The 26,606-nt window shown below is 42.5% G+C and overlaps 1 protein-coding gene across 4 annotated transcripts in view; it reads left to right on the top strand.

Moving 5' to 3' along the window:
* MAML3 (mastermind like transcriptional coactivator 3) overlaps positions 1-26,606 on the top strand; it is a 326,795-nt gene that overhangs the window by 45,683 nt on the left and 254,506 nt on the right. For 2 of the 4 annotated variants that reach the window (XM_080402717.1, XM_080402718.1), the window contains exon 2: positions 13,918-17,238. The gene's annotated coding sequence lies outside the window, so the exon portion shown is untranslated. Of the gene's footprint in view, positions 1-314; positions 17,239-26,606 lie in introns of those variants that run through there. The other 2 variants (XM_080402719.1, XM_080402720.1) reach the window with 2 other exon arrangements.

The raw sequence follows: 26,606 nt of genomic DNA, 5'->3' as shown, positions 1-26,606 counted from the left end.
TTTCGCTCCGTCTTGCCCCTCGGCTTTCCGCGGGGGCGGTTTGCTGCAGCTGCAGGAGGCTGGGGGGGTTGCCGGGGAGATGCCGGTGCTGCCAGGCCCGGACCAGCCCTGCAAAGTACAGTCTGCGGCAGGGGCCGTGGCCGGGCGCTGCTCCCTGTCCTGGTGTCCCCGCAGCTTTGCGGTAGGAAGCCAAGAGCGGCCGCGGCCGCGCAGCAGTTCACCGATCCAGGCGTGAGCGCACGGCTTCCCCTAGCCGGGATGCGACATACCGACACACCCGGACGGGCACCGTTCTTACGAGTCCCGGCGCTGGGTTAAACGACACACCGGCCCGCTTTCGGCGCCAGCCGGGCAGGCAGCGCCCGGTGCCGGGCGCACCCCGCCGGTCCCGCTCCCCGGGCGAGACACGGCCCTGTGCGGGCGGCCGCCGCCTCAGCCTTGTTTCTTGCGGGGGCTGCAGCGCCCGGCGGAGCCGCGCCCCCCGCAGGGCACGCCGCGGGCCCGGGGCGCACCCCCCAGCGGGCGAGGCGGGAGCTCCGGCGGCCGGTGCCGCGGGGCTGAGGGCCCTGACCGCAGGGCTCGGCCCGGGGCGCCCGGCCGGTCCCTCCGGGGAGCCCCCCGCGGTCGGCGGCGTCAGGGAGCGCGGAGCCGGCTGGGGCGCCGGGGGGGAACCGGGGCGGGTCGCGGTGCCGCGGCGGGGGCGGCGTGGCCGGGGATGGCGGGGCGGAACGGCTGGAGCGGCCGCCTTCCCTTCCCTTCCCCGAGGCACCGCGAACGGCGTGCGGGCTGCAAAGCCGCCCCGCAGGATTTCGGCCCGAGTTAATGCAGTGCTGGGATGATCGAGAGAACCCGATTGAGGAAGGAGGTGGAAGTCGCTGATGAGCCGCGCTTCTGACGCGCGTGGTATTGCTCCGGGTTCTCCGTCACCTTCCCGACAGGCTCGTTAGTGTCGGGTTTGGGGAGGGGGCTGTTGGAGGGGCTATGGCTGCACCTGCCTAGCAAGTAGCGTGATGCAGCCGGAGTGGATCTGTACAGTGACTCCAGCTGGTGCTGAGGACCGTGCTGTATGCCTTTCAGGATACTTCGTACTAGCTCAGGTCTGGAGCACTGGACTGAATGGCCAGTAATGGCTGCAACACATCTTCCAGTTTAGCTTCATTAAGAGTAATCCAGCTTCACACCGCTCAGCTCAGCGGCATGAACCAGACAGGATGGAACGATCAGGAGAAATTTCTTCAGAAGCACACTTCTCATACGAACTGACGTGGTAATGCTGATGCGTTCTGTGCATGCTTTTTTGTTAATACATCATCCAGTCCTACAACCCTTACTCACTTTTAGTACCATTTATGTAATTCAGCTGTTCCATGAAGTTTAGAGGGACTGCCAGCCCAATCCTTGCTACTCACCTGTGATCAACTGTGATAGAACAAGAGCTTTCAAAGAACAGCATGTGTCTCTGGATTTCAGAAGAGCAGATAACTGCAGTTCTTTCCAAACCTGAGATCAAGACTAGGTAGTGGTTATTTTAGGTGAAAAGACTAAGATTTTCAGAGGAGTCTATGTAAAATATACCACTTCTTTTTTTTCTTTATTTCTTCAGCATCAGCTCAAAAAAAAAAAAAAAAAAAAGGCAAGTAAGAAAGGTATAAGCCTACCTTTGAAAGTTCACAGATTCTCATTCTATCGCTCTTACTCATGCTGAGCAACATTATATCAGTACCTACAGAATCTACCTCAATTAAACAGTATTTGTACAATTTCCATTCAACATTTAGAAATGTTATTGTGAGTGTCCAGGTCGTTCACGCCTGATCACTGCTGTAAGTACAAGCACAGTGAGTGTTCACATTTTTATTGTGTTTTCTTCTAACCATAATGTAGGCATATTCCAATAAAAGTAGCTTAGAACATGGGATCTGTTTTCATTTCTGAAGAGCATTTGCATTCTGTACTGGGGTGAAGAGGTAAGTTACTCTACAGCATTTGCATTCAACAGGGGATGCTTACAGTTGATGTTAGATTTTTTGTATTTGAAGATAGAACTGACCAGTGGAATTACCACTGAATCACAGAAAGCGGAGATGGAAAAGCCCTTTTAGATCATCTAGCCTTTCTCCTTCCTGGTGTAGGATTATTGTGTACCAGGTACTTCAGTGCTTTTTCTGGTGTGGTTTCAAAACTTGCCAGGGATAAGCCTTGTTTCTCTTCCTTCGGGCAAATATTCCATAACCTTCTGTACTTCACTGTTAGGTCAAATCTCAGAAAAAAATTTCTAAATTTCTCCTTTCTTAAGTACAGTAATTTGCTGAAGATTTATTACCTTGAACCATTCTAAGTAATTCCAGTCACTCTGTGATACTGACAGCTCTAACAAGCTGTGTTCTTTCTTAATGCTTAATCAGAACAGCTATCCATGCCTAGTCTGCATCTTTACAGTCTTATACCACCTCTGCTTTGGCCTGTAGGCTAATAAGGATTTTTTGCTATTCATTGCACTGCCATCTTATGTCCACTTTCTTGAGAGTGACTTTTTCATGATCAGCGTACCTGAAATCGCAGTTTTTCTCTGAAGGAAAATGGTAAAAACGCAGGTTTTGGGCACTACAGTTACTAGCTTTCAAAAATGTACAGATAAAAATAAAAGATTATCTCTAATTACCAGGCTTGCAAATGTAGCCAGAAGCTGTCTCCCACACCCCACGGGTACATTCTGATTTCAGGGCAAGTTAATAGCTGCTCGTGATGCAAAAGGAGTGTAAAAAAAAAAAAAAAAAAAAAAAAAAACCACCAAAATTTCCTACTCTGCTGTGCCAAAACTGCAATAGTTGTTTTACTTTGCTAAGAGCAAAACCTAGCAGAGGAAAATAGTTAGCCAAGACCAAATTTTCAGTGAATGTATAGTGAACAGTTCTATAGAACTTGAATGTAACAAAGAAAATCATGCTTTCAAGCACGTTCACCACTGGGACACTTTATCCAGAGATGACTTGGGGGAAGGGAATGTTAGGATATTGCAGATCAGGGGTGTTTTGAAATTTGTAAGCTTTTGATTTTAAAGCTCCATCAGCTTTTACAAGCTTTTAACTGTCAGCTTTTTGGGGGAAGGTGTAAGAGGCCCCAAACCTACAACTGCATTTCTCTTTCATGAAGGTTGGATTTAGTGATCGAATTGCATTCGTTGAAATAAGATACTCATTATTTTTCTGAAGTCTGACAACACTGTTGACAATTTTTCCTAGACTGTCTGGAAAGACTTGCTGGTACATGTATAAACCTCAACAGAAATTTACCTTTTGTTTCTTTGCTAAAAATGAGAAACTCCCTGATTTGTATCACACTTTAAAAAAAAAAAAAAAAAAAAAAAAAACAAAAAAAACCCCCCACAACATTAAAGGATTTTGTTGTTTTCACCAAGTGCTGAAAAGATAGTTTGCTGACGGATAGGTTGCTAACTGGGCAGAGTTTTGTAGCTTGCCTTTAGTCAGGATTGTCCTCTTGTTTCACACACAAATAAATCAGCAGATTTTTTTAACTGGAACTGTGCTGGTATATCTGTAAGCATAAAATAACTTAGTTGCTATCAAATCATCCCAGGGATTACTGAGCAGGCAGAGGAACATAGAGAATACACACAAGTAAAGCAGATGAACAGAATCCTTGCTGAAAAGGGTAGATGATGAATTTGCAGCTTTAATTATATTGATAGCAAAATAGCAGTGGAGCATATTTTTATGTGTCAAGACTGAAGTGATGACCTTTTGTGGCTTAGGCTTGTGTTTGTCAACCTTTTCCTATGATATGGTTTCTCCTACAAAAATTACCTAAATATCTGATGGAAGGATGTAAAGATGGAGCCAGACTTGTCAGTAGCATCCAGTGACAGGATGAGAGGCAGTGGGCTCAGACTGAAATACAAGTTCAATTTAAACCTAAAATAAGGCTTTTTCACTGTGAGGGTGACCAAGCAGAGGTTGCCCAGCAAAGTTGTGGAGTCTCCATCTTCAGAGATATTCAGACCCCAACAGAACACACCTCTGAGCCACCCACATGGAGCATGGGGCTTGGAGTGGATAATCTCCAGAGGTATCTCCTGGCCTCAGCTATTCTGTGGTTTGATTGGAAAGTGGTACCAACAGGGTGGTAATTGTATGACAGCGTCTTCTGAGTTTGCATGCTGAATTGTTAGTGCTTTGTAATGTTAGGTGTATGAAAACCTAAACATTTTTGTTTGGGTATTAAGCTTGTTCATAGTTAGGAGTCTAAGATTTTTCCTTTAGCAAATCCTGTAGCCAGGTCACTGGGAGCTGCAAATCACCCAAAATGAGGTGGTCATCTGGGCTTGCTCTTGCTCAAGGAAACATTCAGAATGAATAGTCAAGATTAGGATTTTATGTGAGGTGTGTGAGCCCATCCTTGAAGGTAGAAAAATAGGAATTTGGATTGATCTTAAAGAAGAAGAATAAGGAATTAAATTTCAGAAGGTTATCAGAAATTGAAAAGGCAGAACAACAAAGTAGGCACTCCAGCGGTATATGTTTGTGCCTATATAGCCTCTCCTGCTACTTCACCACTTTGCTTACTCATCATTGACACCAGGTCACCATGAGTGCAAAACGCTACTAAAGTTTCGTAGTTCATGTGTGTGCTTTTCCCTGTGCTACCTGTGCGACTTCCATAAATTACAAGCACCCTGACAGCGGTCAGGACTGGGCTCTTGTGCTGGGCAGACCACGTCTTCCTCCAGGTCTCTTCTGGGGATGTTTCTTTGTGGAACTCAGGCACTTGGGTTTGTATTAGTATTTTTTTCCCCTTTGTTACAGGAAGCTATAGGCACCCTTCCTGTCCTTGTGCTCTGCTGCCCTGTGCATTTCTTATGCCCCCATTCTGCTTTCCTTTCCCAGTTGCCTTAGCTTAAAGTGAAACTTACGCAGTCTGTGAAGGCTCTGAGGTCCCACTCCAAGTGTTCTGGTTGCCACTTTGAATCATGCAAAGTGGAGTATGTGTAACAGAGAGAAGCATTCAAAGGAATAAAGTTGATTTACCAATAACCAAGCTCTTTGAGAACACTTTTTCCTTGTATGTTCTCCCACATCAAAGATGGTTTAATGTTTACCACTTCATTGTGGCTTAACCTGAGCTGGCATGTAAGTACCACACAGCCACTTGCTCACCCCCCAGTGGGATGGGGAGGAAAACTGGAAAAAAGGTAAACCCCATGGGCTGAGATAAGAACAGTTTAATAATTGAGATTAATAATAATAATGATGATGAAAAGGGAGACAACAAAAAGAGAGGAATAAAACCCAAGACAGACAAGTGATGCACAATATACCTGCTCACTGCCTGCTGAGTGATGCCCAGCCAGTCCCCCAGCAGCGATCAATGCCTCTCAGCCAACTTCTCCCAGTTTATATACTGAGCGTGATGTTCTGTGCTATGGAACATCCCTCTGGCTAATTCGGGTCAGCTGTCCTGGCTCTGCTCCCTCCCAGCTTCTTGTGCCCCTCCTCGTTGGCAGAGCATGGGAAGATGAAAAGGGCTTGACTTAAAGTAAGCACTACATAGCAACAACTAAAACATCGGTGTGTTATCAACATTGTTCTCATACTAAATTTAAAACCACAGCACCGTACCAGCTACCAGGAAGAAAATTATCTATCCCAGCAAAAACCAGGACATGCTTTCCTCTTCGTCTGTCTGCTCATTGCTCATTTATCCCTCTTTTTACCAGAGTTTACCACCCTTTGCTTCCCTCTTTTGCTAGTGTTAATGAGATCAGCTGGAATGGGATCAGTGAAATGAATCAGGATAAACAGAGTGGGCAAGGCAAAGAGCAGAGGGCAATTTCTTAAGCCTGTTTTAGTGCCAAAGCCAATGTAATGCAAAACTATAGCCTGAGAAGTGAGGAGGGCGCAATGCCCCCCGGTGTTGCAATGAGAGGCAAAGAAAGGTAGATGCGTGTGCTGTACAGGCAATGCTAATGCAAAAGAAAAGTATGGCGTGAAAGCTGGAGTGTTTAAGGCATTACACCCATGAGGAAAGTGCAAATGGTGAACCTGACAGGATTCCTACACAGCTATGTATTATGGCACAAAAAAACATTGCGACTTTGGAATGATGGTTTCATTTACTGTTCTGACTGTGCTCCTCCACCCAGGAAGGAAGGAAGGGAAAAAAAAAAAAAAGACTTATAAACACCAAACCCCATTATTGAATTTTTTATTGAATTTTTAAATTCCCAGAGAGTAAAATATATTCTGACAATACATGCTGTGCTCCTAAATCACTTCGGCCCTTCTGATACTTTCATTTACTGTTATTAGTCATTGCACGTGGATGCTGCCGATACTGATGCCCTAATTGTATATGCCATGGGTTTATGGGGCACTTTGTATTCTCCTCCTTTTGCAGAAATTCCTGTTTGTGCAGCCTCGTGAGAGCTTCCTACGATACCTGTGTGAAGGTCAGCATCCTGTAAGAGAAAACCCAGGGTGATTTGGTGTAGGATTCTTTCACTTGAGCTGTATCTACCTATCTATACAGTTTGAGTCTGCAGTTCTGTATATAATACAGTTTGACTGTCTGAATGCTATTATTCTGAAATTCTAACGTGATATAAGGGTAAGAATGCAAGTTTTGTAGTTCCCAACTCCATCACAGATTTCTGTGTTGTTTTGAGCAAAAATGTTCAATGCATCTGGTATTGCTTTCTTTAGCTATAAATTTTAAGAGATAAGAGTTCATCAGTGCATGTGTTCTGTGGTCTTGGTGCTAAATGACTGCAAAACATTTGGCAATTTGCACCGTCTGTATATACCTGATATCCCTGAGTCCCAAACACCTCAGGTGATACTGTTTGGGTTTACCCTGAACTTTGGCGACTGGCAGCAAGGGTTCTGTGTTTTAAAGGCTAAAATCCCGCACTGCAGGTGAAGCTCACAGGAGCTAGCAAGTACAATTAAAAAAAGAGTCTTAATCTCCATTTGCTGTCACTGTCAGTTCCACAGCCTCATGGCACAGCTCGCTGTGGTGTGTGCAGTGCCTGCTGTCAGTCGGGGGGAAAGAGTGGTGTGCCTGCCTGGTGGTCCCGTCGTGGGTCTGTCAGAGCAGCAGGGGCCATGGAAGAACTTCTTCCCTTCAAAGAAATGGATTTAGGGGAAGGAGAGAAGCAGGATGGAGCCTGAAGTACCCCGTCCTTTTAGTATCTCGGTTGGTACAGGGAAGTGGGGGCAGATTGTTGCTCACTCTTAACTTTTAATGCAGGAGCATGGGAGCCTCCTTGGGGTGTCTGCAGAGCGAAGCCTGGGGGTTACTGTCTGGGCAGGACGGTGCTGCTTGTCCTGCTCTCGGCAGCCCTTCGCAGCTGGTTGTAATTACACGCTGCAGCTTCAGAGGAAGTTGCTGGCTGTGGGGAGTGTGCAATGCTTGGCTGCAGATCCGCTGCTTTTAAGGGTACAATGGAGATGGAGAGAGTAAAAACAGTGGCACAGAGGGAAGGGGAGGGTGAAAGCCTAATTATCCCCCACTTGAACTAGCTGCCTTGTTAAATCGTTACATATTTCTGGAAGTCCCTTGATAGGCATATAGCCTAAATGAAGGCAGATGAGGGAAAGGCCATATTCAGATGCCAGGAACTCCTGCCACAAAGGACTAAAACTTCAGTACAAAAAACCCCTCTAAAATTATCTGGAAAATTATTTATTATTTATTTCACTACTCTCTAAAAAAAAAAAAAATTTAGACTGATTTATGTCTCTTGGAAAGAAAAATTACATTGAGCTGACATATTGCAATGACTATTTTTGGCCTTACCATTTAAAATTATAGAGTTATAAATAGAGCAGTGCAAAATGCAGCTATTTTGATTCTCACTGGGGTTCACACAAACATTTTCTTTGGTTTCAGTCATTGGACTCAGCCCTCCACTCAATGCTGATTCTGCTTTGAATGCAGAGGTTTCCTTATTTTTGGTTTTTAAACAGCCACATCACTTTGTCGTTGAAGAGGTTTTGCTGACTCTTGACTTTAAGCCATGTATTGTTCTAACATCACCTAGTAATTGTCTCAAGCTCGCCAAAAAAAATTGCAAAAATTTCTGTGAAGGTGGCTATAGTCCTGGTTTTGCAGTGAAACCAAAAATGAGGCAAGTTTTGTCTGGCACTGGACATTGTAACAAAAGCTCTGGTTGTAAATCTCAGGAAAAGAACATTTGTAATGGAAGTGGCCAGTGAATCCTAAATAGCAACAGAATGTGTTGCTATGAAATGTGTGTACCTAGAGGGGAAAAAAATGATCCTGCTCTTGACAGAAAAGCAGCAGCTTACTCAGAGCTATTCTCAGATGTCAGAGACAGTCGTCAACTCCCTGGTCTGTGGTTGCATCCTTATAAATTTTGGCCCCTCCAGGCAACAGTGATTTATGTCTGTAGCAGCTGAAGCAGCCAAGGTGCATAGTAGAGAAAAGATGTAAAGGTGGGCAAGACTACCTGCTGTGCTGCGTTGTACCTGGGGATACAGCAGAACTGTGACTTGGGTTTGTTTTTTTTCTTCTTTTACTCCCTTTCTCAGATGTAGACACTTCTTGGGGCCATCCAGATGACTTATGCCATGAAGTGTCTGATCAATTCAGGTGTTGCCTAATCACATCAGCAGTTCTTTCAAACAATTTCTGTGCTTCATATCTCATACTTCAGGGCTGTTTGTGGATACTACATATAGCTAGGCAGCTACAGCTGTCTTGCGTCTGGGGGGCAACTCAAGGTTGTTACGGCTGCTTTACTACCAGAGGATATTAAAACTAGGATGCTTTGGACCAGCTTCTCAGATGCGCTTTCCTGTTTAAAAGATGAGGTTTCTTCATTCAACACCATGAAGGAATATCAGAATTCATAGTGTGAATTGGAATATGCCTCAGTGGCAATCAGAGCTTTGGGGTAGCTTTTGGTTTTTTATTTCCTAATTTACTTAAAAATTCTCACTGATTTTCCTCGATCAGAATTAGGAGGATAATGAAAATAGCTTTCATTTTCTTTAAAATTCCTTGCCAGTTTTTAAAGAGCTTGAAATTTTAACATAAATAATGATTACTGTTGAATGAAGACTCTTTTCCTGAAGCCTGAAAATCTAGTGAGTTGACTAAATTTATGACCCTGAGCTGGTGACCCTTCAGTCACAAAGCTAGGGTGCTTGTGTGGAAGTACCTCTGTCTGTCTATACAGGCTTCCTAGAGAGGTGGTCAATGCCCTGTGCCTGTCAGTGTTTAAGAAACATTTGGACAATGCCCTTAATAACATGCTTTAACTTTTGGTCAGCCATGAAGTGATCGGGCAGTTGGACTACTTGATTGTCATAGGTCCCTTCCAACTGAAATATTCTATTCTATGAAATAAATTGCTCCGGTTTCATCCCACAACCCTTAATGATTGCCTTAAACTGTTCTTTTCAATGGCTATAAAAGAGCCTGCTGCTGGAAAAAAGTATGACCCTAAAGGTTTTGTGAATATCTCTGTAAAGATTTGCACAGCAAACAGTGACAATAAAGCACCAGTATTACATGAGCAATTCACGTAGCACTTGAGATTGGATTCGTAGAGCTGTGATGCTCTTCAAAGCTAATGAAAGTGTCTTTGGACCTTTAAGGAAACATACTAAGAATTTCTGGATGCGCTTTCAGGCATCTTTTTGTATTCCAACATCAAGGAAATACACAAAACTATGCATCAATGGTATTTCTAGTTCAAAGTTGTTGCATGCATTGGTGTTTAATGCATTTACCCTGACAGGTCTCTTGTTGAGACAGTTGTAGAGTTACAAGTTGAACATTTAGCGGTCTGATGGGGAGGTGCATTTAACTATAGTACCACCTAACTATGATGCCATTGTTTCTGTCTTTCTCTCACAATAAATGTGTAAGAAAGAGTATTATGTACTGTCAATGGACCAAATAATCTGCTTGGTTTAAAAATACATATTTATTTATATAGATATATAAATATGTAAGAATAACTTCACTGCTTTCAGTACAGTTACTCCAGAGTCTCCAGATGTTTCTCTGAAGGTTGTCCTAGCTCCTGTATCCTACTTATTCAGACCAAGAACTTGCCACTATTCCCATCTGATCGTGCATTAGGTTTCTGTGGAAATCTGGCTGTAGAGGGAGAAAGCTGATTCCAATAGGAAGACAAGACTGGTCAAGGCCTAGGAACTCAGGAGTACTCAGACATCTCCCAGTTTATATGCCTGTGCAGATGGGAGGGAAATGGAGGAGATCTGTAGCTCATAAATTTGTATTTACTTAGGTGAATAAACAGCCTAATTGTTGGAGATAAAGAACTGTTATGTTCACATCGCAAGGCTTATTTCATGGCAGGAGCATACGTGTGACTTCATACACTTATCTCAGGCATGTAGTATTATGGGCAGTTTGACCCAGAGACATCACCTGTGGTGGGATTTTCCATGAAAAAAATGACTATATTTAATAACATTTCCCAAACAGTAAAAGTGCAAAGGTACATATCTATTAGCTGATACATTGCAAGAAATTAACCTGAAACTGAAATTCTTTTTTGAGTTATAAAAGCTCAGAAAAATACCTGACACAACAAAACCTCTTTGTCACCCAAGAGCTTGAAAAAAAGATGGTAGATTTTTCCCAGCTTGAAAAAAATGAAAGTGCTTATGGTGTGAAACTTACCTACTAGAACACATTCTTAAGGCTAGCTTTTAGACCTGTAAAAATAGGGAGTTACTGTAAATGCAAAGCAGTGACAGTTTTCGAAATATAGGTATTGTATGGATGCTGACAGAGGTTTATAGTGTCTGGAGATGAGGTTTTGTTTATTTGCATTAGGCATAAATGTAATAACTTGAAGATACAGGAGAAATTCTGCTCTTAATGGTGGGAGTAAGTAATACAGAAGAAATGGTCTGAATTTATTTTATGTAATACTTTTTTAATAACCATGTCTATTAAAGACATCTGCTGAAAGTCTGTAACGCTGATTTAATAGGGAGAAAAAATAACAAAGTTCTTTAGCAATCCTGTCTTCAGTTTAATATTATGGGCTGTTAAAAGAGGGTTTATGTGTGCAACATTATTAACTGAAATTCTGCTCAAATTGAAATCAGGCCCACAAAACTAGCATTTCTTCAGTACGTGCTAGGTTTTTAAAACAAGTATTTAAAAATATACAAGAGAATGAATGTATTTTTACCCTTTTTTAGGATTTTTAAAGGCAATCAGGCCAGGCAGAAAAATACTTCTAAACACCTATGCTCTCACTTACAGCATGTGACCTCTCTAGCGATGTTAAAGTGTAATAAAAAATTACCAACTTCCTATACTAAGTCATTGCTATAACTACAGAAAGAAAATCCACCTCCAAAGTGACTGAATTACAGTTTGTAATAAAACACCCAGTATTTTATACTAGCTTTGTCAGGGCTGAAAGATAGGTGTTTAGTTGTGAGAGAGATTGGGGGCAAAGGGAGGTAGGAACAGAATCCCAAAGATCATGGTCTGGAAGAAAGCTTCCTTACAGGAATTAAACGCTGAGTTTAAAGTAATCACATTGTTGCCTAACTGTGGCTGATGTTGTTGTAATTTTTTTCAAAACTTAAATGATGAAGATGAAAGTATAGTAATAAAACACTTTGTATTTTTATCACTGTAATTTGGAGAGGCCTCATGTTTTCCATGCCTGTAGCCTTGATGATTCTTTTGGAAGCTCTGCCAGTGATAAAAGGAATAACTCACCACTGTCAGGGAATTTGGCTGTTTCATCACTGACATGAGAGGCCAGCATAACTCCATGGTGATTGCTGTCTAAATGACTTATGTAGTTTCTTCATATACTTTTTGATTGAAGAGTGATAACTCAGGCAATGAGTTATTTGGCATCAGCCTCTGAGACAATCTGTTTTCTTTTTATAAATCCTACGGCACCTTTCAGCCACCCATTTTTAAATAAGACTATGGTGGATTAGGTTCTAATGTGCCTGGTGGATTTAGCCAAAGGATGGTTAAATTAGATTTTGCTGTCATTCTTTTGCTTTGCTTGTTTTTTTGTTGTTAAATGATAGTTCTTGAAGTAGTATTGAGGAAATGAGATGTGGGCTAAAAGACTGTCTTGATGTTACAACACAGGAGTATGACAGGGCTTTTAATTCCTGCAGCTAGTGGCACTGTCTCTTCCCAAAAGCAAACCACATTGTCAAAAGATCCAGAGAGGAAAAAGCACTAACACCAGCCTAACTGTATAGTCTTTGATGCAGAAGACACATCCAAGAGAAGGGAAAGGAATATCTAAAAAAATTTCTACAACTGAAAAGTTTTCTACAACAAATCACAGCTCGGAACATCTTTATTAGAGATTCAAATATAGACTACCATTGTGCTAGACAGCTGTTGTACATTAAAGTTAGTATACAACAGGTTGAATTACGCTGTGTATCAGACAGGAATTCATGCAAGGGCAAGGTTTTGGTTGGAAACAAGCAGTTTCCTCGCTAAGTAACAAAGATGGTTAGATTTGCTGGAGTTGCATTTGCAGGGTTCCCCACATAACACGATGACTGGAGTGCTGACTATAATCTGGAGAGCTGCAGAGGTGGTGGGTGCTTTGGGCATCCCCTTTGTTAGTGTCTGCTGTACACATGCTGCTACTGCTTTTATTAAAGTAAACCAGTTAAATCTTACAGGAAGAGTTGCAGCTAATATTTATGTTGAACCAACCAACCTCTTGTGCTTCTCTATCTTTTTTTCACCTTGGCTTTTTTTTTTTTAATTTTTTAGAGAGAGCAATAAGTGAAAGGTGTAGGTGGGTTTTACAGTATTTATACTGCAGTAATGCACAGGGCTCCAGTCAGAATCCGTATCCTTTTGAGGCAGATGTTCTGTAAACAATTATAAGGACATCCTTCCTTCTTGAAAGTGTGTATGAGCCATCTGCATCAGGCACGTGTCTTGATTTGGGTCACAAGAGATAAGATACCGTATTTTTTCAGTTCCGTTTAAACTTTGAAATGACGACGCATCATTAAAGTGTGGTTACTTTCAAAGAATTCTGATTATGCAAAGTTTAGTATTTGTCGAAGGAAAATAAATTGTACATAAAGAGAAAAAGCTAACCGCAGAGCAGTTTTATGTACAGCCTGAGTCAAAAGACTGTCCACTGCCCTTACTGAGGCAGTTCAGTGATTGTCACCTGGGTTAATTTCGTATGGGAGGCTCGGGTTTAGATCTGAGTTAGTCACCCAGAGCAAGTGAGAAGAGGATTATGGCAGATGAGGGGTTGCCATTCTTTACTTCTCTCTCACTCTTATTTTTATCTTTTCCTATTTTTTTCTCTTTCATGTGTATTTATAGGTTTTAATTTGTATTTTTTTTATTGTTCAGAAAGTGCTCCTTTATGGAGAAGAGGCACTTGCAGTCTTCCTCGCTGTCCAGAAATAGACTGTTAACTTCTATTCTGAGCGGCACCCCAGAATTGCTGGCAACAGGTGAAGCAGGGCTACTGGCCTTCGCACGATGTTGGGCATGTCTGAGACACAAAGCTGCTTGCTATACTCGAGTGGCCAGTTCTGAGAGCCCCTCCTGTGGATGAGGAGACACCATGAGTGTTGAGGAGTGGAGTTCAGGAGTAGTCCATTGGTGTGCAACCATCCTACTCACAGTATTGGTTTCAGTGACTGCTCCACTAATGCTATGATGATTGCTACGTTGTGCTTACAGTAGATCCTGCCTTCTATTCCATTTTTTATTCTGTCCGTGTAAGGGTTGCACAAAGGTCCAAGCTTTCAGATCTGGATTTGCTGTCTGTGATTCTGACATTCAGATTTATTGATGTTTGATTTTTCAAGCTGACAAAACCTCACTTTTATTTTCTAATTTGTATTCACTCTTTCTCCACAGCAAAATCTGCCAGTCATGGCAAATTACATGAATGATTCTGTGGAGGCTAAACCAAGATTGCTGGACTCATTTTCATGCATGGCTAAACACAGAATTGAACCCCATGCTCCAAAAGTGAAAGGTTAGTGATTTTAGATAATTTTAAAACGATTGTATAGGAGTTGATACAGCTACTGTCAGTCTACCCTAATCCTGTTCTTAGTTGACTCTGCCCTTGCAGAGGCACTGCTTTCTGTCAGTGATTAAGGGAAGACATTGCTTTCCATGATGCTGATTCAGCAGAGCTAAGAATCAGTAAATTAGCAATGACTGTAAGGGAATTTTAAATATTGGTAGAGTACCAAACTTCTATTGTTACTGTGTCTTGGAGGTGAAATTCCAATCAAGGTACTGTACCAGGCAATGTGGGAGAGCTGACAGTCCTCTTTCTGAGTCACAAGACAGAAAAATGGGGAAACTCTTCATCCAGCATTTGGCCTCTTAGTGTCACCACTATAAAATCACATCAAAGAACCATCCACAAATAAATAAGTCTATCGAACTAGTATACATTCTTATGAAATATTCATTTAGTAACAAAATTATGTGGACAGCTGAAGAATAAGTAACTCTGTCAATACAATATCTTTGCTGTTTATGGAATGGTACTGTATACTCTTCAGCTCTCAGTTTTTTCCTGTCTGCACAAAGTTAGATGCTTTCATAAATACAATATTCAAATCGATTAATTTTCATGGATCACAAGATGCGCTTATGTACATAAAGGTACCTGATCCGTACAGCAACTGAATGGTGTGACAGTGACATAGAAATTGTAGAAGCAGCCTGCTATTAAACACTAAAGAAAGCCCACCAAAGAAAGCCTTTTTTTTTTTTTTTTTCTTCCCCCAGCTGGCAATGTGCATAGCTATACTTGGGACAAAACTGGTAAGATGGGGTTAAAGGGAGTAGTTTCTGGGTATTCCAGCTTAAGATGATATGCAACACAGAGCTTGACTTACCGTCAAAGCATTACTACATCTAGTGTGTGAGAGTACTGGAAGGGCTGATAAATATTACCCACTGGGTAGTGTGCAGTTCAGCTTTTTCTTCTCTATAGTTCTTACAGGAAGTAAATCCTGTGACCCTGCTTTAGCTGATAATTAATGGCTGATAGCGGTCAATTCAGAGAAAAAAACATCAAGCTTCTGGTGCCATACTAGCTGAGGCAGCATGTGTTTCCCTTTTGCAGAAAGGAAATGTAGATTCAAAAAAACCCCACCAAACCTGTAATGAAAAGGTACTACCTTCCTATATTCTATCATTTGCAGGTCTCAACAAAACAAATTGGTTGGCTAGTGAAGCAAGTAACTCTACCCCCAAAATTAAACTGTGGTCAGTGAACTGACCTAAAACTTAAAATACCAATATGCAAGTTACTGTGGAAAAAATGGTGTAGGCTCTAGAGCGGTACAGACTAATATGCAAAATTATTGTGCTGACAGGTTGTCTCCCTGGGAGTGAGACATGCAAAGCTGAGGCTATTTTTTACTGAGTTCTGGATGAGTAACATAGACTAGAAGAAACTGGAGTCAGAAAGGTAAAGCGGAAAAGGAATAACTGTACATCTCATAGGACAAGAACTGGGCAAAGAAAATCTATACACTTAGGTTTGATGCTATTAGTTATTTCCTATTTTATGGGGTATTGTTTATAGACTGTGTACTTTTGGAAAGATAGTGCTCTACTATTCTTATCATAGAGTCATAGAATCATTTAGGTTGGGAAAGACCTTTAAGATCATCGGGTCCAACTATTAACCCAGGACTGCCAAGTTCACCACCAAACCGTGTCTGTAAGCACCACATCTACTTGGTCTGTAGGGCCAGATTTTTCTAGAATATGTACCACATGAATCATGGGTACATCCATGAGCTCAGAGCCCCAACAACAATGGCTTTGTGGCTGTATTGCCTTATTCAATCAGAATGCCCTGTTGAGCTATGAAATGCAAAACAAGCTGAAGAAACTAGTAAGTTACCTTAAGGTATCTATTGCCTGAAAATCATGCTATGTTATATTGTTACAACACAAGTATTTGTTATATGCAGAGGAAAGAGACTGAAAATAAGGTTGTGAACACCTCATCTGGGCATGTTCACCACATAAAATCAACTATAATTATAACAGCATGACTGGAAAGCAATGCCCCCAGTAGTTTGCAGAGTTAGTGGTTCCTGGTAAATAGAGGAGATGCCAATATATGTAGCAGAGTGAAATGAAGAATCATAGGTACTGTCTTTTGTCACTTCACTGTTCTGTGGCTCATAATTGCTCTGCAAAGAAGAATAATGATGCTTAGAAGGGTTTGAGAGCTACATGCAGTAAATGCTAATTATTATCAGCGTGTATTTCAGGCAAACTCAGAAACAAGATTAGATCCAAACAAACCCTTGCTTATGGCTGGTTATATCTGGGAAGAACCAGAAATTCTTTTGCACTTTCTTTTCAGTTTACTGGCCACATCTGCCCTATATTTCAATGTGCACAATTATATATAATAAATACATATATACACACACATACATGTGTGTATATATATACATAGATGCATATATATCTTGCTGCACATTAAGACTGCTCTTTAAGAATGACATAACAGTCATGGATTCAGTATCTTTGGGGAGCACTAGGGCCCAAAATGCTCATCACCGCTGTGTTCATTTCAACATGTGGAACTATGTAAAAATGAGAAAGTTTACCAAGAATGAACAGAGTGGCACCTAAGACAATTAAATATGTAAAGGGGGCATGAAGGCTACAGAAGGACACCAAAGAGGAAGCATGATGCCAATGCACAGGATTTACTGGACATGCCTGAGAAAGTAAAAAGAAGCAGTCATTTCCAAACAGCAAAGAGAGGCTATTAGAATAAGGTGTCCTTCCAAAAGCTAAAAACATATCCAAATGAAAAAAACCTGAAGTATCATAAACACGGACAGATTTACTACTGAAATTATTATTAGGCAGACCAAAGATGAGTCTGAGATCTAACTAGCTAAGAGAATAAAAAATAGTTCAATATCCTTCTTCCAGCACATCAAGAGGAAGAAAACATTGTCACTGAGTCTGAATATGACAAGGATATACAGTGAACTCCCAGGGAGAGCAAAGTCTCTGGAGAGAAGCTGAACCATTTGCATCCTTGTTCACTGTGGAAGATGTGGTGGGCTGACCCTGGCCGGACACCAGGTGCCCACCAGAGCTGCCCTGTCGCTGCCCTTCTCAGCCGGGCAGGGGGGAGAAGAAATAACAAAAATAACAAAAGGCTCGTGGGTCGAGGTAAGGATGGGCAGAGCACTCACCAATTACCGTCACAGGCAAAACAGACTCGACTTGGGGAAATATGTTTAATTTACTGCCAGTCATATCAGAGTGGGTTAATGAGAAATAAAACCTAAATCTTAAAACACCTTCCCCCCTCCCCTGTCTTCTTCCCAGGCTCAGTTTTACTCCAGATTTTCTCTACCTCCTCCCCTGCAGCAGCACAGGGGGTTGGGGAATGGGGGTTAAGGTCAGTCCATAGGCATCCCAGGCTGTCTCTGCTACTCCTTCCTCCACAGGGGGAGGGCTTCTCATACTCTGCCCTTGCTCCAGCCTGGGGTCCCTCCCACGGGAGACAGTTCTCCGTGAACCTGTCCAATGCCAATCCTTCCCACAGGCTGCAGTTCTTCTACTGTGGTAGTGCAGGCTGCCCACGGGTCACGGCCTCCTCGAGCACCCCTTGCCCCAGCCTGGGGTCCCGGGGATGCGGGGGGGATCTGCCTCACCAGAGGTGCTGGGGAATCTCTGCTCTGGCATCTGAAGCACCTCCTGCACCCGCCTGGGGGGCTGCAGAGTTGCTGCTCTCACATGCTCTCACTCCTCTCTCTGGCTGCACAATAACTGTTTTTTGTTCTTAAATACATTATCCCAGAGGTGCTGCCACTGTCACTGACGGGCTCAGCCTTGGCCAGTGGTGGCTCCATCTTGGAGCTGCCTGGCATCAGCTCCATCAGACATGGGGGAAGCTTCCAGCAGCTTCTCACAGAAGCCGCCCCTCTAGCCCCCTCTGCTACTGAAACCTTGCTACTCAAATCCAGTACAGAAGGAATCAGGGAAATTGTCCTTTCAGACCCTTTCTGGGGCATTCAGGGAACACAGCAGAGAATGCCTCTGAAATTGAAGTAATCTGAAGAGGTAATGGTACAAAAGGCAGATGAATGCAGATGCATCTCCAGGATCTGAAGGATTCACCCAAAAATTCTAAGAGAACTCAGGGATGAAATATCTACTAATAGCAGCATGTAACCTGTCTCTTCAATATTCTTCAGTACATGAAAATCAGAAGGTATCAAATGTGATGTCATTTAGAAAGGTTCCAAGAGTATCCAGCAAACTAAAATTCCACATCTGTTACAAGTGAATGAGTAGATACTGTAATAAGAGAGAGAATTAGTATCTGCCTGAATAAATATTACCTAATCAGTGAGAGTTAACAAAGCTCTCATAATTCTTTGAAAGGGTCGGTGGTATGTAGATGAGGATCATCTGGCTGATACAGTCAACCTGGATTTCTGAAAGACAGAACTTTTTATCAAAGTGTTTTAGGAAAACCAAGCAACACGAGAATGTCGCTGGCGTAAGAAGGAAGGTGCTGGAATAGATGAGAACATGGTTTAAAAGATGTCAGCAGAGGGTAGACCGTCATTGTATGGAAGTAAATGGTCAGCTCTTGCATGAGAGGGAGGTGACTACTGAAATTCCATATGGGGTCTATCTTGGGATCTGTGCCATTCGATATATTCTTAAAGGACGTGGAGAAGAGAAGCCATCAGTGAGGTGACAAAGCTTTGCTGATGACAGGTTATGCAAGGTAGTAACGACAAGGGAGGCTACATAGCTTGCAGAAAGACTGTGCAACAAAACAACAGGTGTAATTCAGTGTAGGTAATTATGAAGTGATACATTTGGGGAGGATAGTCCTGTCTTCACATCTTGGATCATTTCTAAGCTGACCCAAAGGTCTTCAGGAACAAGACCTTTGGGTTATGGTAGACATTTCCATGACAGTATCACTTAGTATTAGCTGAAGAAAAAAAATGATAGAGTAGATTAGGAATGATTAAGAAGCAAATGGAAAACAAACCAGAAAGGATTGTTATGCTTACTGTTCAAGTGCATATGCTGCTCTAAAAATCCAAGGTTTACACACCTGAATACTGCATGCAGTTCTGGCCCATTTATCCCTGACAGGACATACTAGAACAGAAAAGTATTCAGAGATGACAAGGACGAACAGAAGTATACTATGACTTCCATTACAACATGCAAGGAACTCCATCCATTGAATAGCCAAGAATCTTGATTTGGAATAAAAACATGACATAGGGGGAATTTAAGAAGAGGTGTGCAGAACTGAGAGGTCTGGAGAGAAGTGGAGTGGGATTGGCTTTTCACTGTCTTTTCTAATGCAAGCATGAGGGATATTGGAAGAAGAGCTTTGTTCAGCACAAGCCAGAGGAACAGTTCTTCAGACAACCTATGTGGATTTGTGGTACTCCTCCAATTACTTTCTAGATCTAGGAGTTTATAGAGGTGGAAGGAGAGACTGGAAAAAAACTTGGAAGAGCTGCTGTAGAGTCTAGTAACTAGATAAATCACATAACCTAACTTGAAAATGTTTGAAGACTGGGAGGCAGAATGTGCTTACCCTGAGTGTCCACTCCCACGGTTACTGCAGGAGATAGAGCTCTGTGCTAGATGGGCCTGTGGTCTGAGCCAATGTGTAAGTTCATATGTAACCTCATTGTACACCAATGTCAGAATTAAATACATGAAGTTATTAACAGCTTAAATATATTTATAACTTTCAAGCTCCCTAAGTAATTGTAATGTTATGAAAAGTTAGGACTAGAAGGAACCTTGAGAAGTCATCTAATCCATCACCTTGTTCCATGGCAAAATCAATTATATTTGTGTCCTTACTGACAAATTTGCTTAACCTGTTCCTAAAGCTTTCAACGATGGAGACTCAACAGCCTTCGTATGGAATCTATTTAAAGTCTCACTATTTGTACTATGAGAAGGATTTTTTTTCCTGCCTAGCTGGAATCTAATCAGCTGTTGTTTGCTGTAAACCATTAGTTAACTGCAAGCCTGAGCTAAGATGGGAGGCGTCCTAGACTTCTGATGAATGTTGTCTAGTAACTTTAGTGACTCTGGAAATAGTCTGAGCGCAGGCTTGGTTTTTTAATGAAGCTAGTAGTTACTGGGGTTTGTATTGCGGTTAATATGACCGAGCATGAACAGGGATCTTTTCTGGATCCATTAGGCATTTTCATGTTATTTAATGTCTTACCTCTTTAGCGTTTTCTGGCTTCAGGTAATCATTCCCTGAGCTGTACTTTCTAAACCCAGCATGTTTTGACTTTGCTTCGGCAAAGGCTATTTGAAAGGTGTGTCTACAGAAAAAGTGGGACAACAGATTTCTTTTAAAATATTACTGAAAAACAGTATGTGATAGTTTCTTTCTTTCTTTCCTATAAGGTCTAATTTCTGGGTTTGCCTGTAATTTACTGAACTCTGTGTGTTTGAGATGAAATGTTTGAGCTGTCTTAAGTGATGCTACTCATTTCACATAAACTCTGCTTCCTGCAGATGATCACTAATTGCATTCCTTGTTTTCTGCCTTGAGAAGGGGGTTCTGCCTAGCAGAAACACTAACCACCTACAGATTCAACTGAAGTTGATGTGGGTTGCTCTTACAAAACACAGTCTACTTTAAGTCTTTTTAACAAATCAGCTCAAATAAGGTGTTTTAGCAAAACTTTTTAAACTTAATTTCCTTGTTTCAGTTTCCAGTCTCTAACGTGAGTAAGAGCACTGTCCTCTCACTTGCAATGGATTGTGAAAATCAGTTTATTGCCATGTGTGAAACACTCAGGAGCAGTCGTGGTGGCTGTTCTGAGGAAGCCAATGTCTGTGAACAGGGTTTGAATTAGTGAATTGGCATGAGTTGATATGTGGAACAAAAAGGAAAAAAATTATTAAATAGCTGCTCGCTGGTGAGCACTGACAGTTCTGTGTACAGACTGAAGGAAACATCCTGTGGAAAAATAGTGTGTAAGGGTGTATTTGAAGAATTCACCATACCGTTGATTGCGCAAGGAAGCCAAATAAAGATTGCATAAGTGCTTTGATTTTGGTAGTTTCAAACTCATTGACTGCCAGACTACAACCTCAGTGAGGTACTTTTAATACAGGTTTGTAAATCTATGTCATATAACGTGTATTTGTAGACTAGGAACTACAGCAGTTCCAATGAAACGGTGGTGGTGTCTGTCAGTCAGCACATTGGCATGGGGAGGAAAATACCGTATTCTCTACCTTGAAGACTGAACTTACACATAACTTACAAAAATTACCACTGTGGAAGATGACCCTGTAATTCTTTCTCCCTGTAATTTATGAACTTATAAAAACATTCTTGTTTGAATATTAAAATTAATTGCTTATGCCAGGGATTGCAGAAGAATCATCAGTCTCCAGTATGAAGGAGGATGAACGATAGTTTTCAATAGGTTCAGTCTTTCTTCCGGCTCAGGAAATTCAAAGTGATCATGTTCACTCTGAAATTCTTACAAATGGCTGACATCTAAACAGCAGTTGCCTTGGAGAGAAAAAAAGAAAAAAAATCCCCCCAGTTGCTTCCTCATCACCAAAGTTTGCATTTGATTTTATTGATGAGGAATTTTATTTTGTTTGTTGCCCTGTTAATTCAAGCTAAATGGAAAAGAGGTGGTCTTTACTGAGAAGCAGTGGGCTGCGCAGTATAAGAATGGGTAAAGAAATTTAAGTTCCTTCATGTATATTTCTAGTGTAAGCCACAGGGAACCTCCAGAAGCATCTCTCTGGGATTTTTCCTAGTGTCCTTCCCTCCACTCCCCTGCCTCCTCCATTACAACCCAGTTATTCTCTTGAGATCAGTGTGACAGATCAAAGGCTTAGATGGGGCCTGTGCCCGAGCAATGATTTCCCTCTCCCCTCTTCAAGCTCTCTGCTAGCTCTCTCCGTGGATATATCCTGCAGCTGTTAGCTCCAGAACCAGATTTTCAAAATAACAGAAAGACGTACTGTGGTATATTGGGATTAATTATCTGAATTCTGCTTCCTAAACTAGGATGTATTTCAGTAACATTAATCTGACAGGAGAGTGTGTGGGTAACAATGCCAATTTGTGGCATTCATTTTTTTTTTAATGTTCTTTTTGTGACCTATCTGTAATCAGAATAGGAGAAAACAAGTACACATGTTGCATTCCTTCCCCATATTTTTCCAGCCCCGATTTCAGCAGAATACATAGGTATGCGTGTATGTCAGTCCATGTGCGTGTCCTGCTGTAGTACCTTGCCAAATTGGAGCTTTCACCGTTGTTCACAACAGGGAAGATTTTGTAAAAATTCTGACTTGGATTCCCTGTGTTCTACAATTTGAAATATATAGGCTGGAAAGCGTAGGTTTGAGGGTGTTCTGGTTTTGTTTGTATGTCCACCTAGTGATGACTTCCTGCAGTGCCTTAAAGCTCTGACTTGCAACTTTAACTTGCTTTTTGATTTTCTTTGTTGCTTCCCCTTTCTCCCTTTATTGTTTCGTTCTTCTGTTCCTCTGCAGCCTTGATGACTTTTCCCTTAACTATTTAGAGAAACCTCTTTTGCTGCAGACTCGGTTCATCCCTTGAACAATTCCTACAGCTCTGGATGTTCTGTCAGCTGTAGCTCCTGGCCACCCCAGCTGTCATGAGAATTTTTGCCATGCTGTAGTTGGGTTTCACAGATACATTCATGGAGGTTGTGGGTTTTCTTGTTTTCAGTCAACCCTCAACTATATGGCTGTCCTTTAACTACTCCCCAAATGTCATTACTATTCTTTTTTGACTACGGACATATTAGGCAACACGCAGTTAAATAGCTTGTGGTAATAATTGAAGTACACCTGATGTGCTCGCTTAGGTAGCACTGTATCCGAGAGAGCCTTCAGCAGAAATCTTCTGAAACCCTTTTCGCTGTCTAAGCAAACTGCCTCTTGCAGACCCAAAAAGAATCTTTTAGCTGGTTTTCAAAGTTATATTCAGTGGGCACGCTGCGTGGTTGACTCTAGGTTCGCCTTTCAGCAGATGCCTGTGTCACCATGTCATCCATCGATTTAGACATAAACCATTTAATTATAGTAGGAGCTTCAGAAAGGTTTCTACCCAGGCAGCCACTCTAAAGGTTAATCTGCTGCCCAAGATGGTTTGAAACTTGCTGCCGCAAGGACTGGCAGCGTCAGGAACTGAAGTGTAGTTTCTAATAGAGGAGGATTCATATTTATCCTTATAGTGATATTTTTAATGTCACCCATCTACTGGATAACCCCCAGCTCAGCTGACAAAAGGGAAGCGGTTTCAGTATGTTGCTCTGCAAAGGCGTGTTTTCTATATTATTTATGGAGCTCCTCCCACTAATATGACTAGCTAGATTATCTGTGAGGCTGTACTTGTTCTGAAACCACTATTGATTAAATGCTGAGATGAATTTTTTTTTAGAAGCTGTCATTGGAACATGCTTAGGCTGCACTTGCTGTCAGCTTAACAGTCATGTTTCTGTGTCTTCCTCTAAATTCCTCTCCCAGCTGGGCTCTTTCATATCTTAGCATTAAAATAGATTCTTCCTAATTAGACAGATCTCTGTCATGATAATCATCTTGAGAACGTATGCTGTATTTTCATACTGCGTATCTTTTCACAGATCAGGCCTGTACTTTATAATTTTTCAAAACCATAACTCACTGAATAGATCCTTTACCAAGCAATCATCTCCTGTAACTAGTAATTAGTGTCCTGTCAGCTGATACCGGTAGGCATTAGTGTTCAACCGCTGGCATCAGCAAGTTCATCTTACATCACTTAGAATTCTGATAGATTTGATTCTTTTGAAATTTCATATGTGAAGATAGTTTTCTAAAGCCGATGTGCAGGGGGAAAAAAAAAGGTATAGAGCAAATACACACATTTGTGCATGCAAAGTAAAATATGCATGAGATGAGTGTGCGTAAGTCCGTGGTCCTAAATGTAAGTGCACACATCTGTCACGAGTGAGTCTGTGCTTGTGTCTGATCACAGAACAGAGTTGTTTGGTCAAGGCTGTGAAGAACATCTGTTTTAGTGATAATAATCAGCAGTGGAACAACACTGAGATCTCTCTTTCTTGCATTGCCCAGGCTATAATCTGAGGGGTTTTCCCCATTTTTATTTATTCAGACTCAGTGGCTTAGCAGAAGTGTTGTCCTTCACAAAAATGGAATTTAAATAGTTCCTTAAATAGCTCATTTTGGCCTTAGTTTTTCAGAAGCTGGTGATTGTGTAAGTATCCTTGCAAGAGAAGTGACGCAAAAATGAACTGTGAAATCTTATCTCTATTATGCTATTTTACAATTGCCATTCAATACTTGGCTTGAAAAGACAGCTCTCTTGTTGGAAGAAATTTTGTAGTTAGTTCTTAGGTGCTGGATGACAGCTGTAAAATAACATAGTACAACTGACATTTTTTATGAAATGCCGATTCTCTGGACTGTTTTAGGTAGAGGGGATAGTGCTTTATCTTACAGAAGGCTGTACTATAAAGTCATGCAAGTATCACCACTGTGGCTGTTAAAATGAGTGAGGAAACAGACAGATACATATTTGCTGAGCTTTGTTTTAACCTCAGCCGGTTAAAAATTATCTTTTGAACAGAATCAACTGTTTTTAGAAGGGTTTCAGATGTTTTTTCCACAAACCCGATGATGGATCTGTTTGCAAAACTTCCAACGCTAAGCACTGGTTACTATAAAACTTCTCGTGAAATCACTACCATTGGGCTGTGCAGCCTGGCAGAACCAAGATATGTAGCTGAGAGAGGAAAAATTCCTCCCTTTTTAATAGGCTGGAATTTAATTCTATAACAATCCAGCACGCACTTTAAAAAAAAAAAAAAAAATCCGTTTGCTGCGGAAGTGATCTGCTGAAAGTTAAAGGTACGTTTGTGCGACTCCATATAGGCTGAAAAACGGTGTTTATCCTAGTCATCAGAAAATAAGACAGCTTCAGCAAAAGGCACCAAAAAGCAGTCTGTCACCCCACCCCCCCGGCCCCGGTTTCCCATTCGGCCCCCCCCCGGGTGGAAGAACGCGCGTGCCCGCCCGCGGCCGGGGGCTCCCAGTGGCGCTGCCGGCGGCCTGCAGGGGGCGCTGCGCAGGAAGCCAAAACCCGCTTCTCCCCAGTTAAATCCCAGTGCCACGCTGCCGGCCGCGCCGGCCTGCTGACACTGGCCCTCTCCGTTAAAAACTATCAATTAAACAAAACCCCAACAAACAAAACAAAACCCCCTCAAACAAGAAAGCCCACGTCTCCTCCCCCCCCCCTTTACTACTTACATTCCATCTTTTCATACATATTCCCTATATTCCCTTCCAACCAAATGACACCGTTGGCTTGCAGAGTGGGGGGTGAGCAGTGGTTCCTGAGGGGGGCCTGGCAGCCCGGCCCCCCGCCCCCCATCCACATACCCGCCTTTGTAACGGAGGCAGGATCTGGGGTTCCCCCTCGCTCTCGGGCTGCTCTGCCCAGGGCCATACTTTTCCCTTGGTGGGTTGGTGATACAGTAGTGATCGGTGGCCCCCAAGAACTGCTGAAGTCGCTTCGCTTCGGTTCTCAAACCGATACTAAAGAAAAGTTTTAAGGGGGGAGACGTGCCCGTTGGTCCCGAGGCAGGGAAGGTAACGAATTGCAAATTTTATTTGTCCACTGTTATTTTCCATCTCGACATAGTCAGGAATTGTTGCAATAGGGATGAAATTAAAAGCAAATGTGATATTGCTGAGCACTTAAAGAAGACAAAGACAGCTCTTTACCAGTGTGAGCCGCTTAGAAATAGTATCCTATGCTAATCTGCAGTGGCAGAAATGAAGATGGTTTAAATCAGATCTCATGACTAATGTATGAGTTCCCAATTTTCTTTATTTCCAGCCGCATGGTAGAGAACAAGGGTGTCTCTGGGAGATAATTCTGGTTTATATAGGTGTATTTAAAAAAAAAAAAAAAAAGAAAGAAAAAAAAGAATCGGGAGTGCCTCTCTGATAGCGCTAGTTAGGAAACGGCGATCAATTAAACCCGTGCGTGCAATAGCTTTGTCTGCAAAACGGTTTAAAACTAGGTTCCCGGGATGTTATTCTTGATCCATTAATCACCCGCGCTCTATAAGGAGGCAGCCACCGCTCGCTTGGAAAAATGTTCCTGCCCAACGTGTCGTGTTTCTTCTGTTGTTTAAAATAGAAAGTTCAGCCCCGTGTCTGGGAGGCACAGGGCTCCGCGCTCTGTTTGCATTCATTATGCAACAGTTGACACAGAAGGGAAACACGGCACACGCCGCCCCGCCGCGGCTGCAGCCTCCCGCCGCCGCCGGCCCCTCGGGCGCTGCCTCCCGCCCGCCCCCCCGCCCCCCGCAGCCGCCGGCCCCAGCGCCACCCCCGGCGACCGGGGAGGGGGCTCTCGGCCGCCGCTGCCCCCCGCCGCCGCCCCGCCGAGCTCCGGCCCGCCGCGCAGCCCAGCCGCCGGGCCCGGCGCCGCGACCGCCCCGTCTCGCCGGCCCTCG

Source organism: Falco punctatus, assembly GCF_963210335.1.
Source record: "Falco punctatus genome assembly, chromosome: 1".
NCBI classification, from domain to species: Eukaryota; Metazoa; Chordata; class Aves; order Falconiformes; family Falconidae; genus Falco; species Falco punctatus.
The sequence above is the reverse complement of the archived record's forward strand: the minus strand, read 5'-3'. Positions and strand labels throughout refer to the sequence as shown.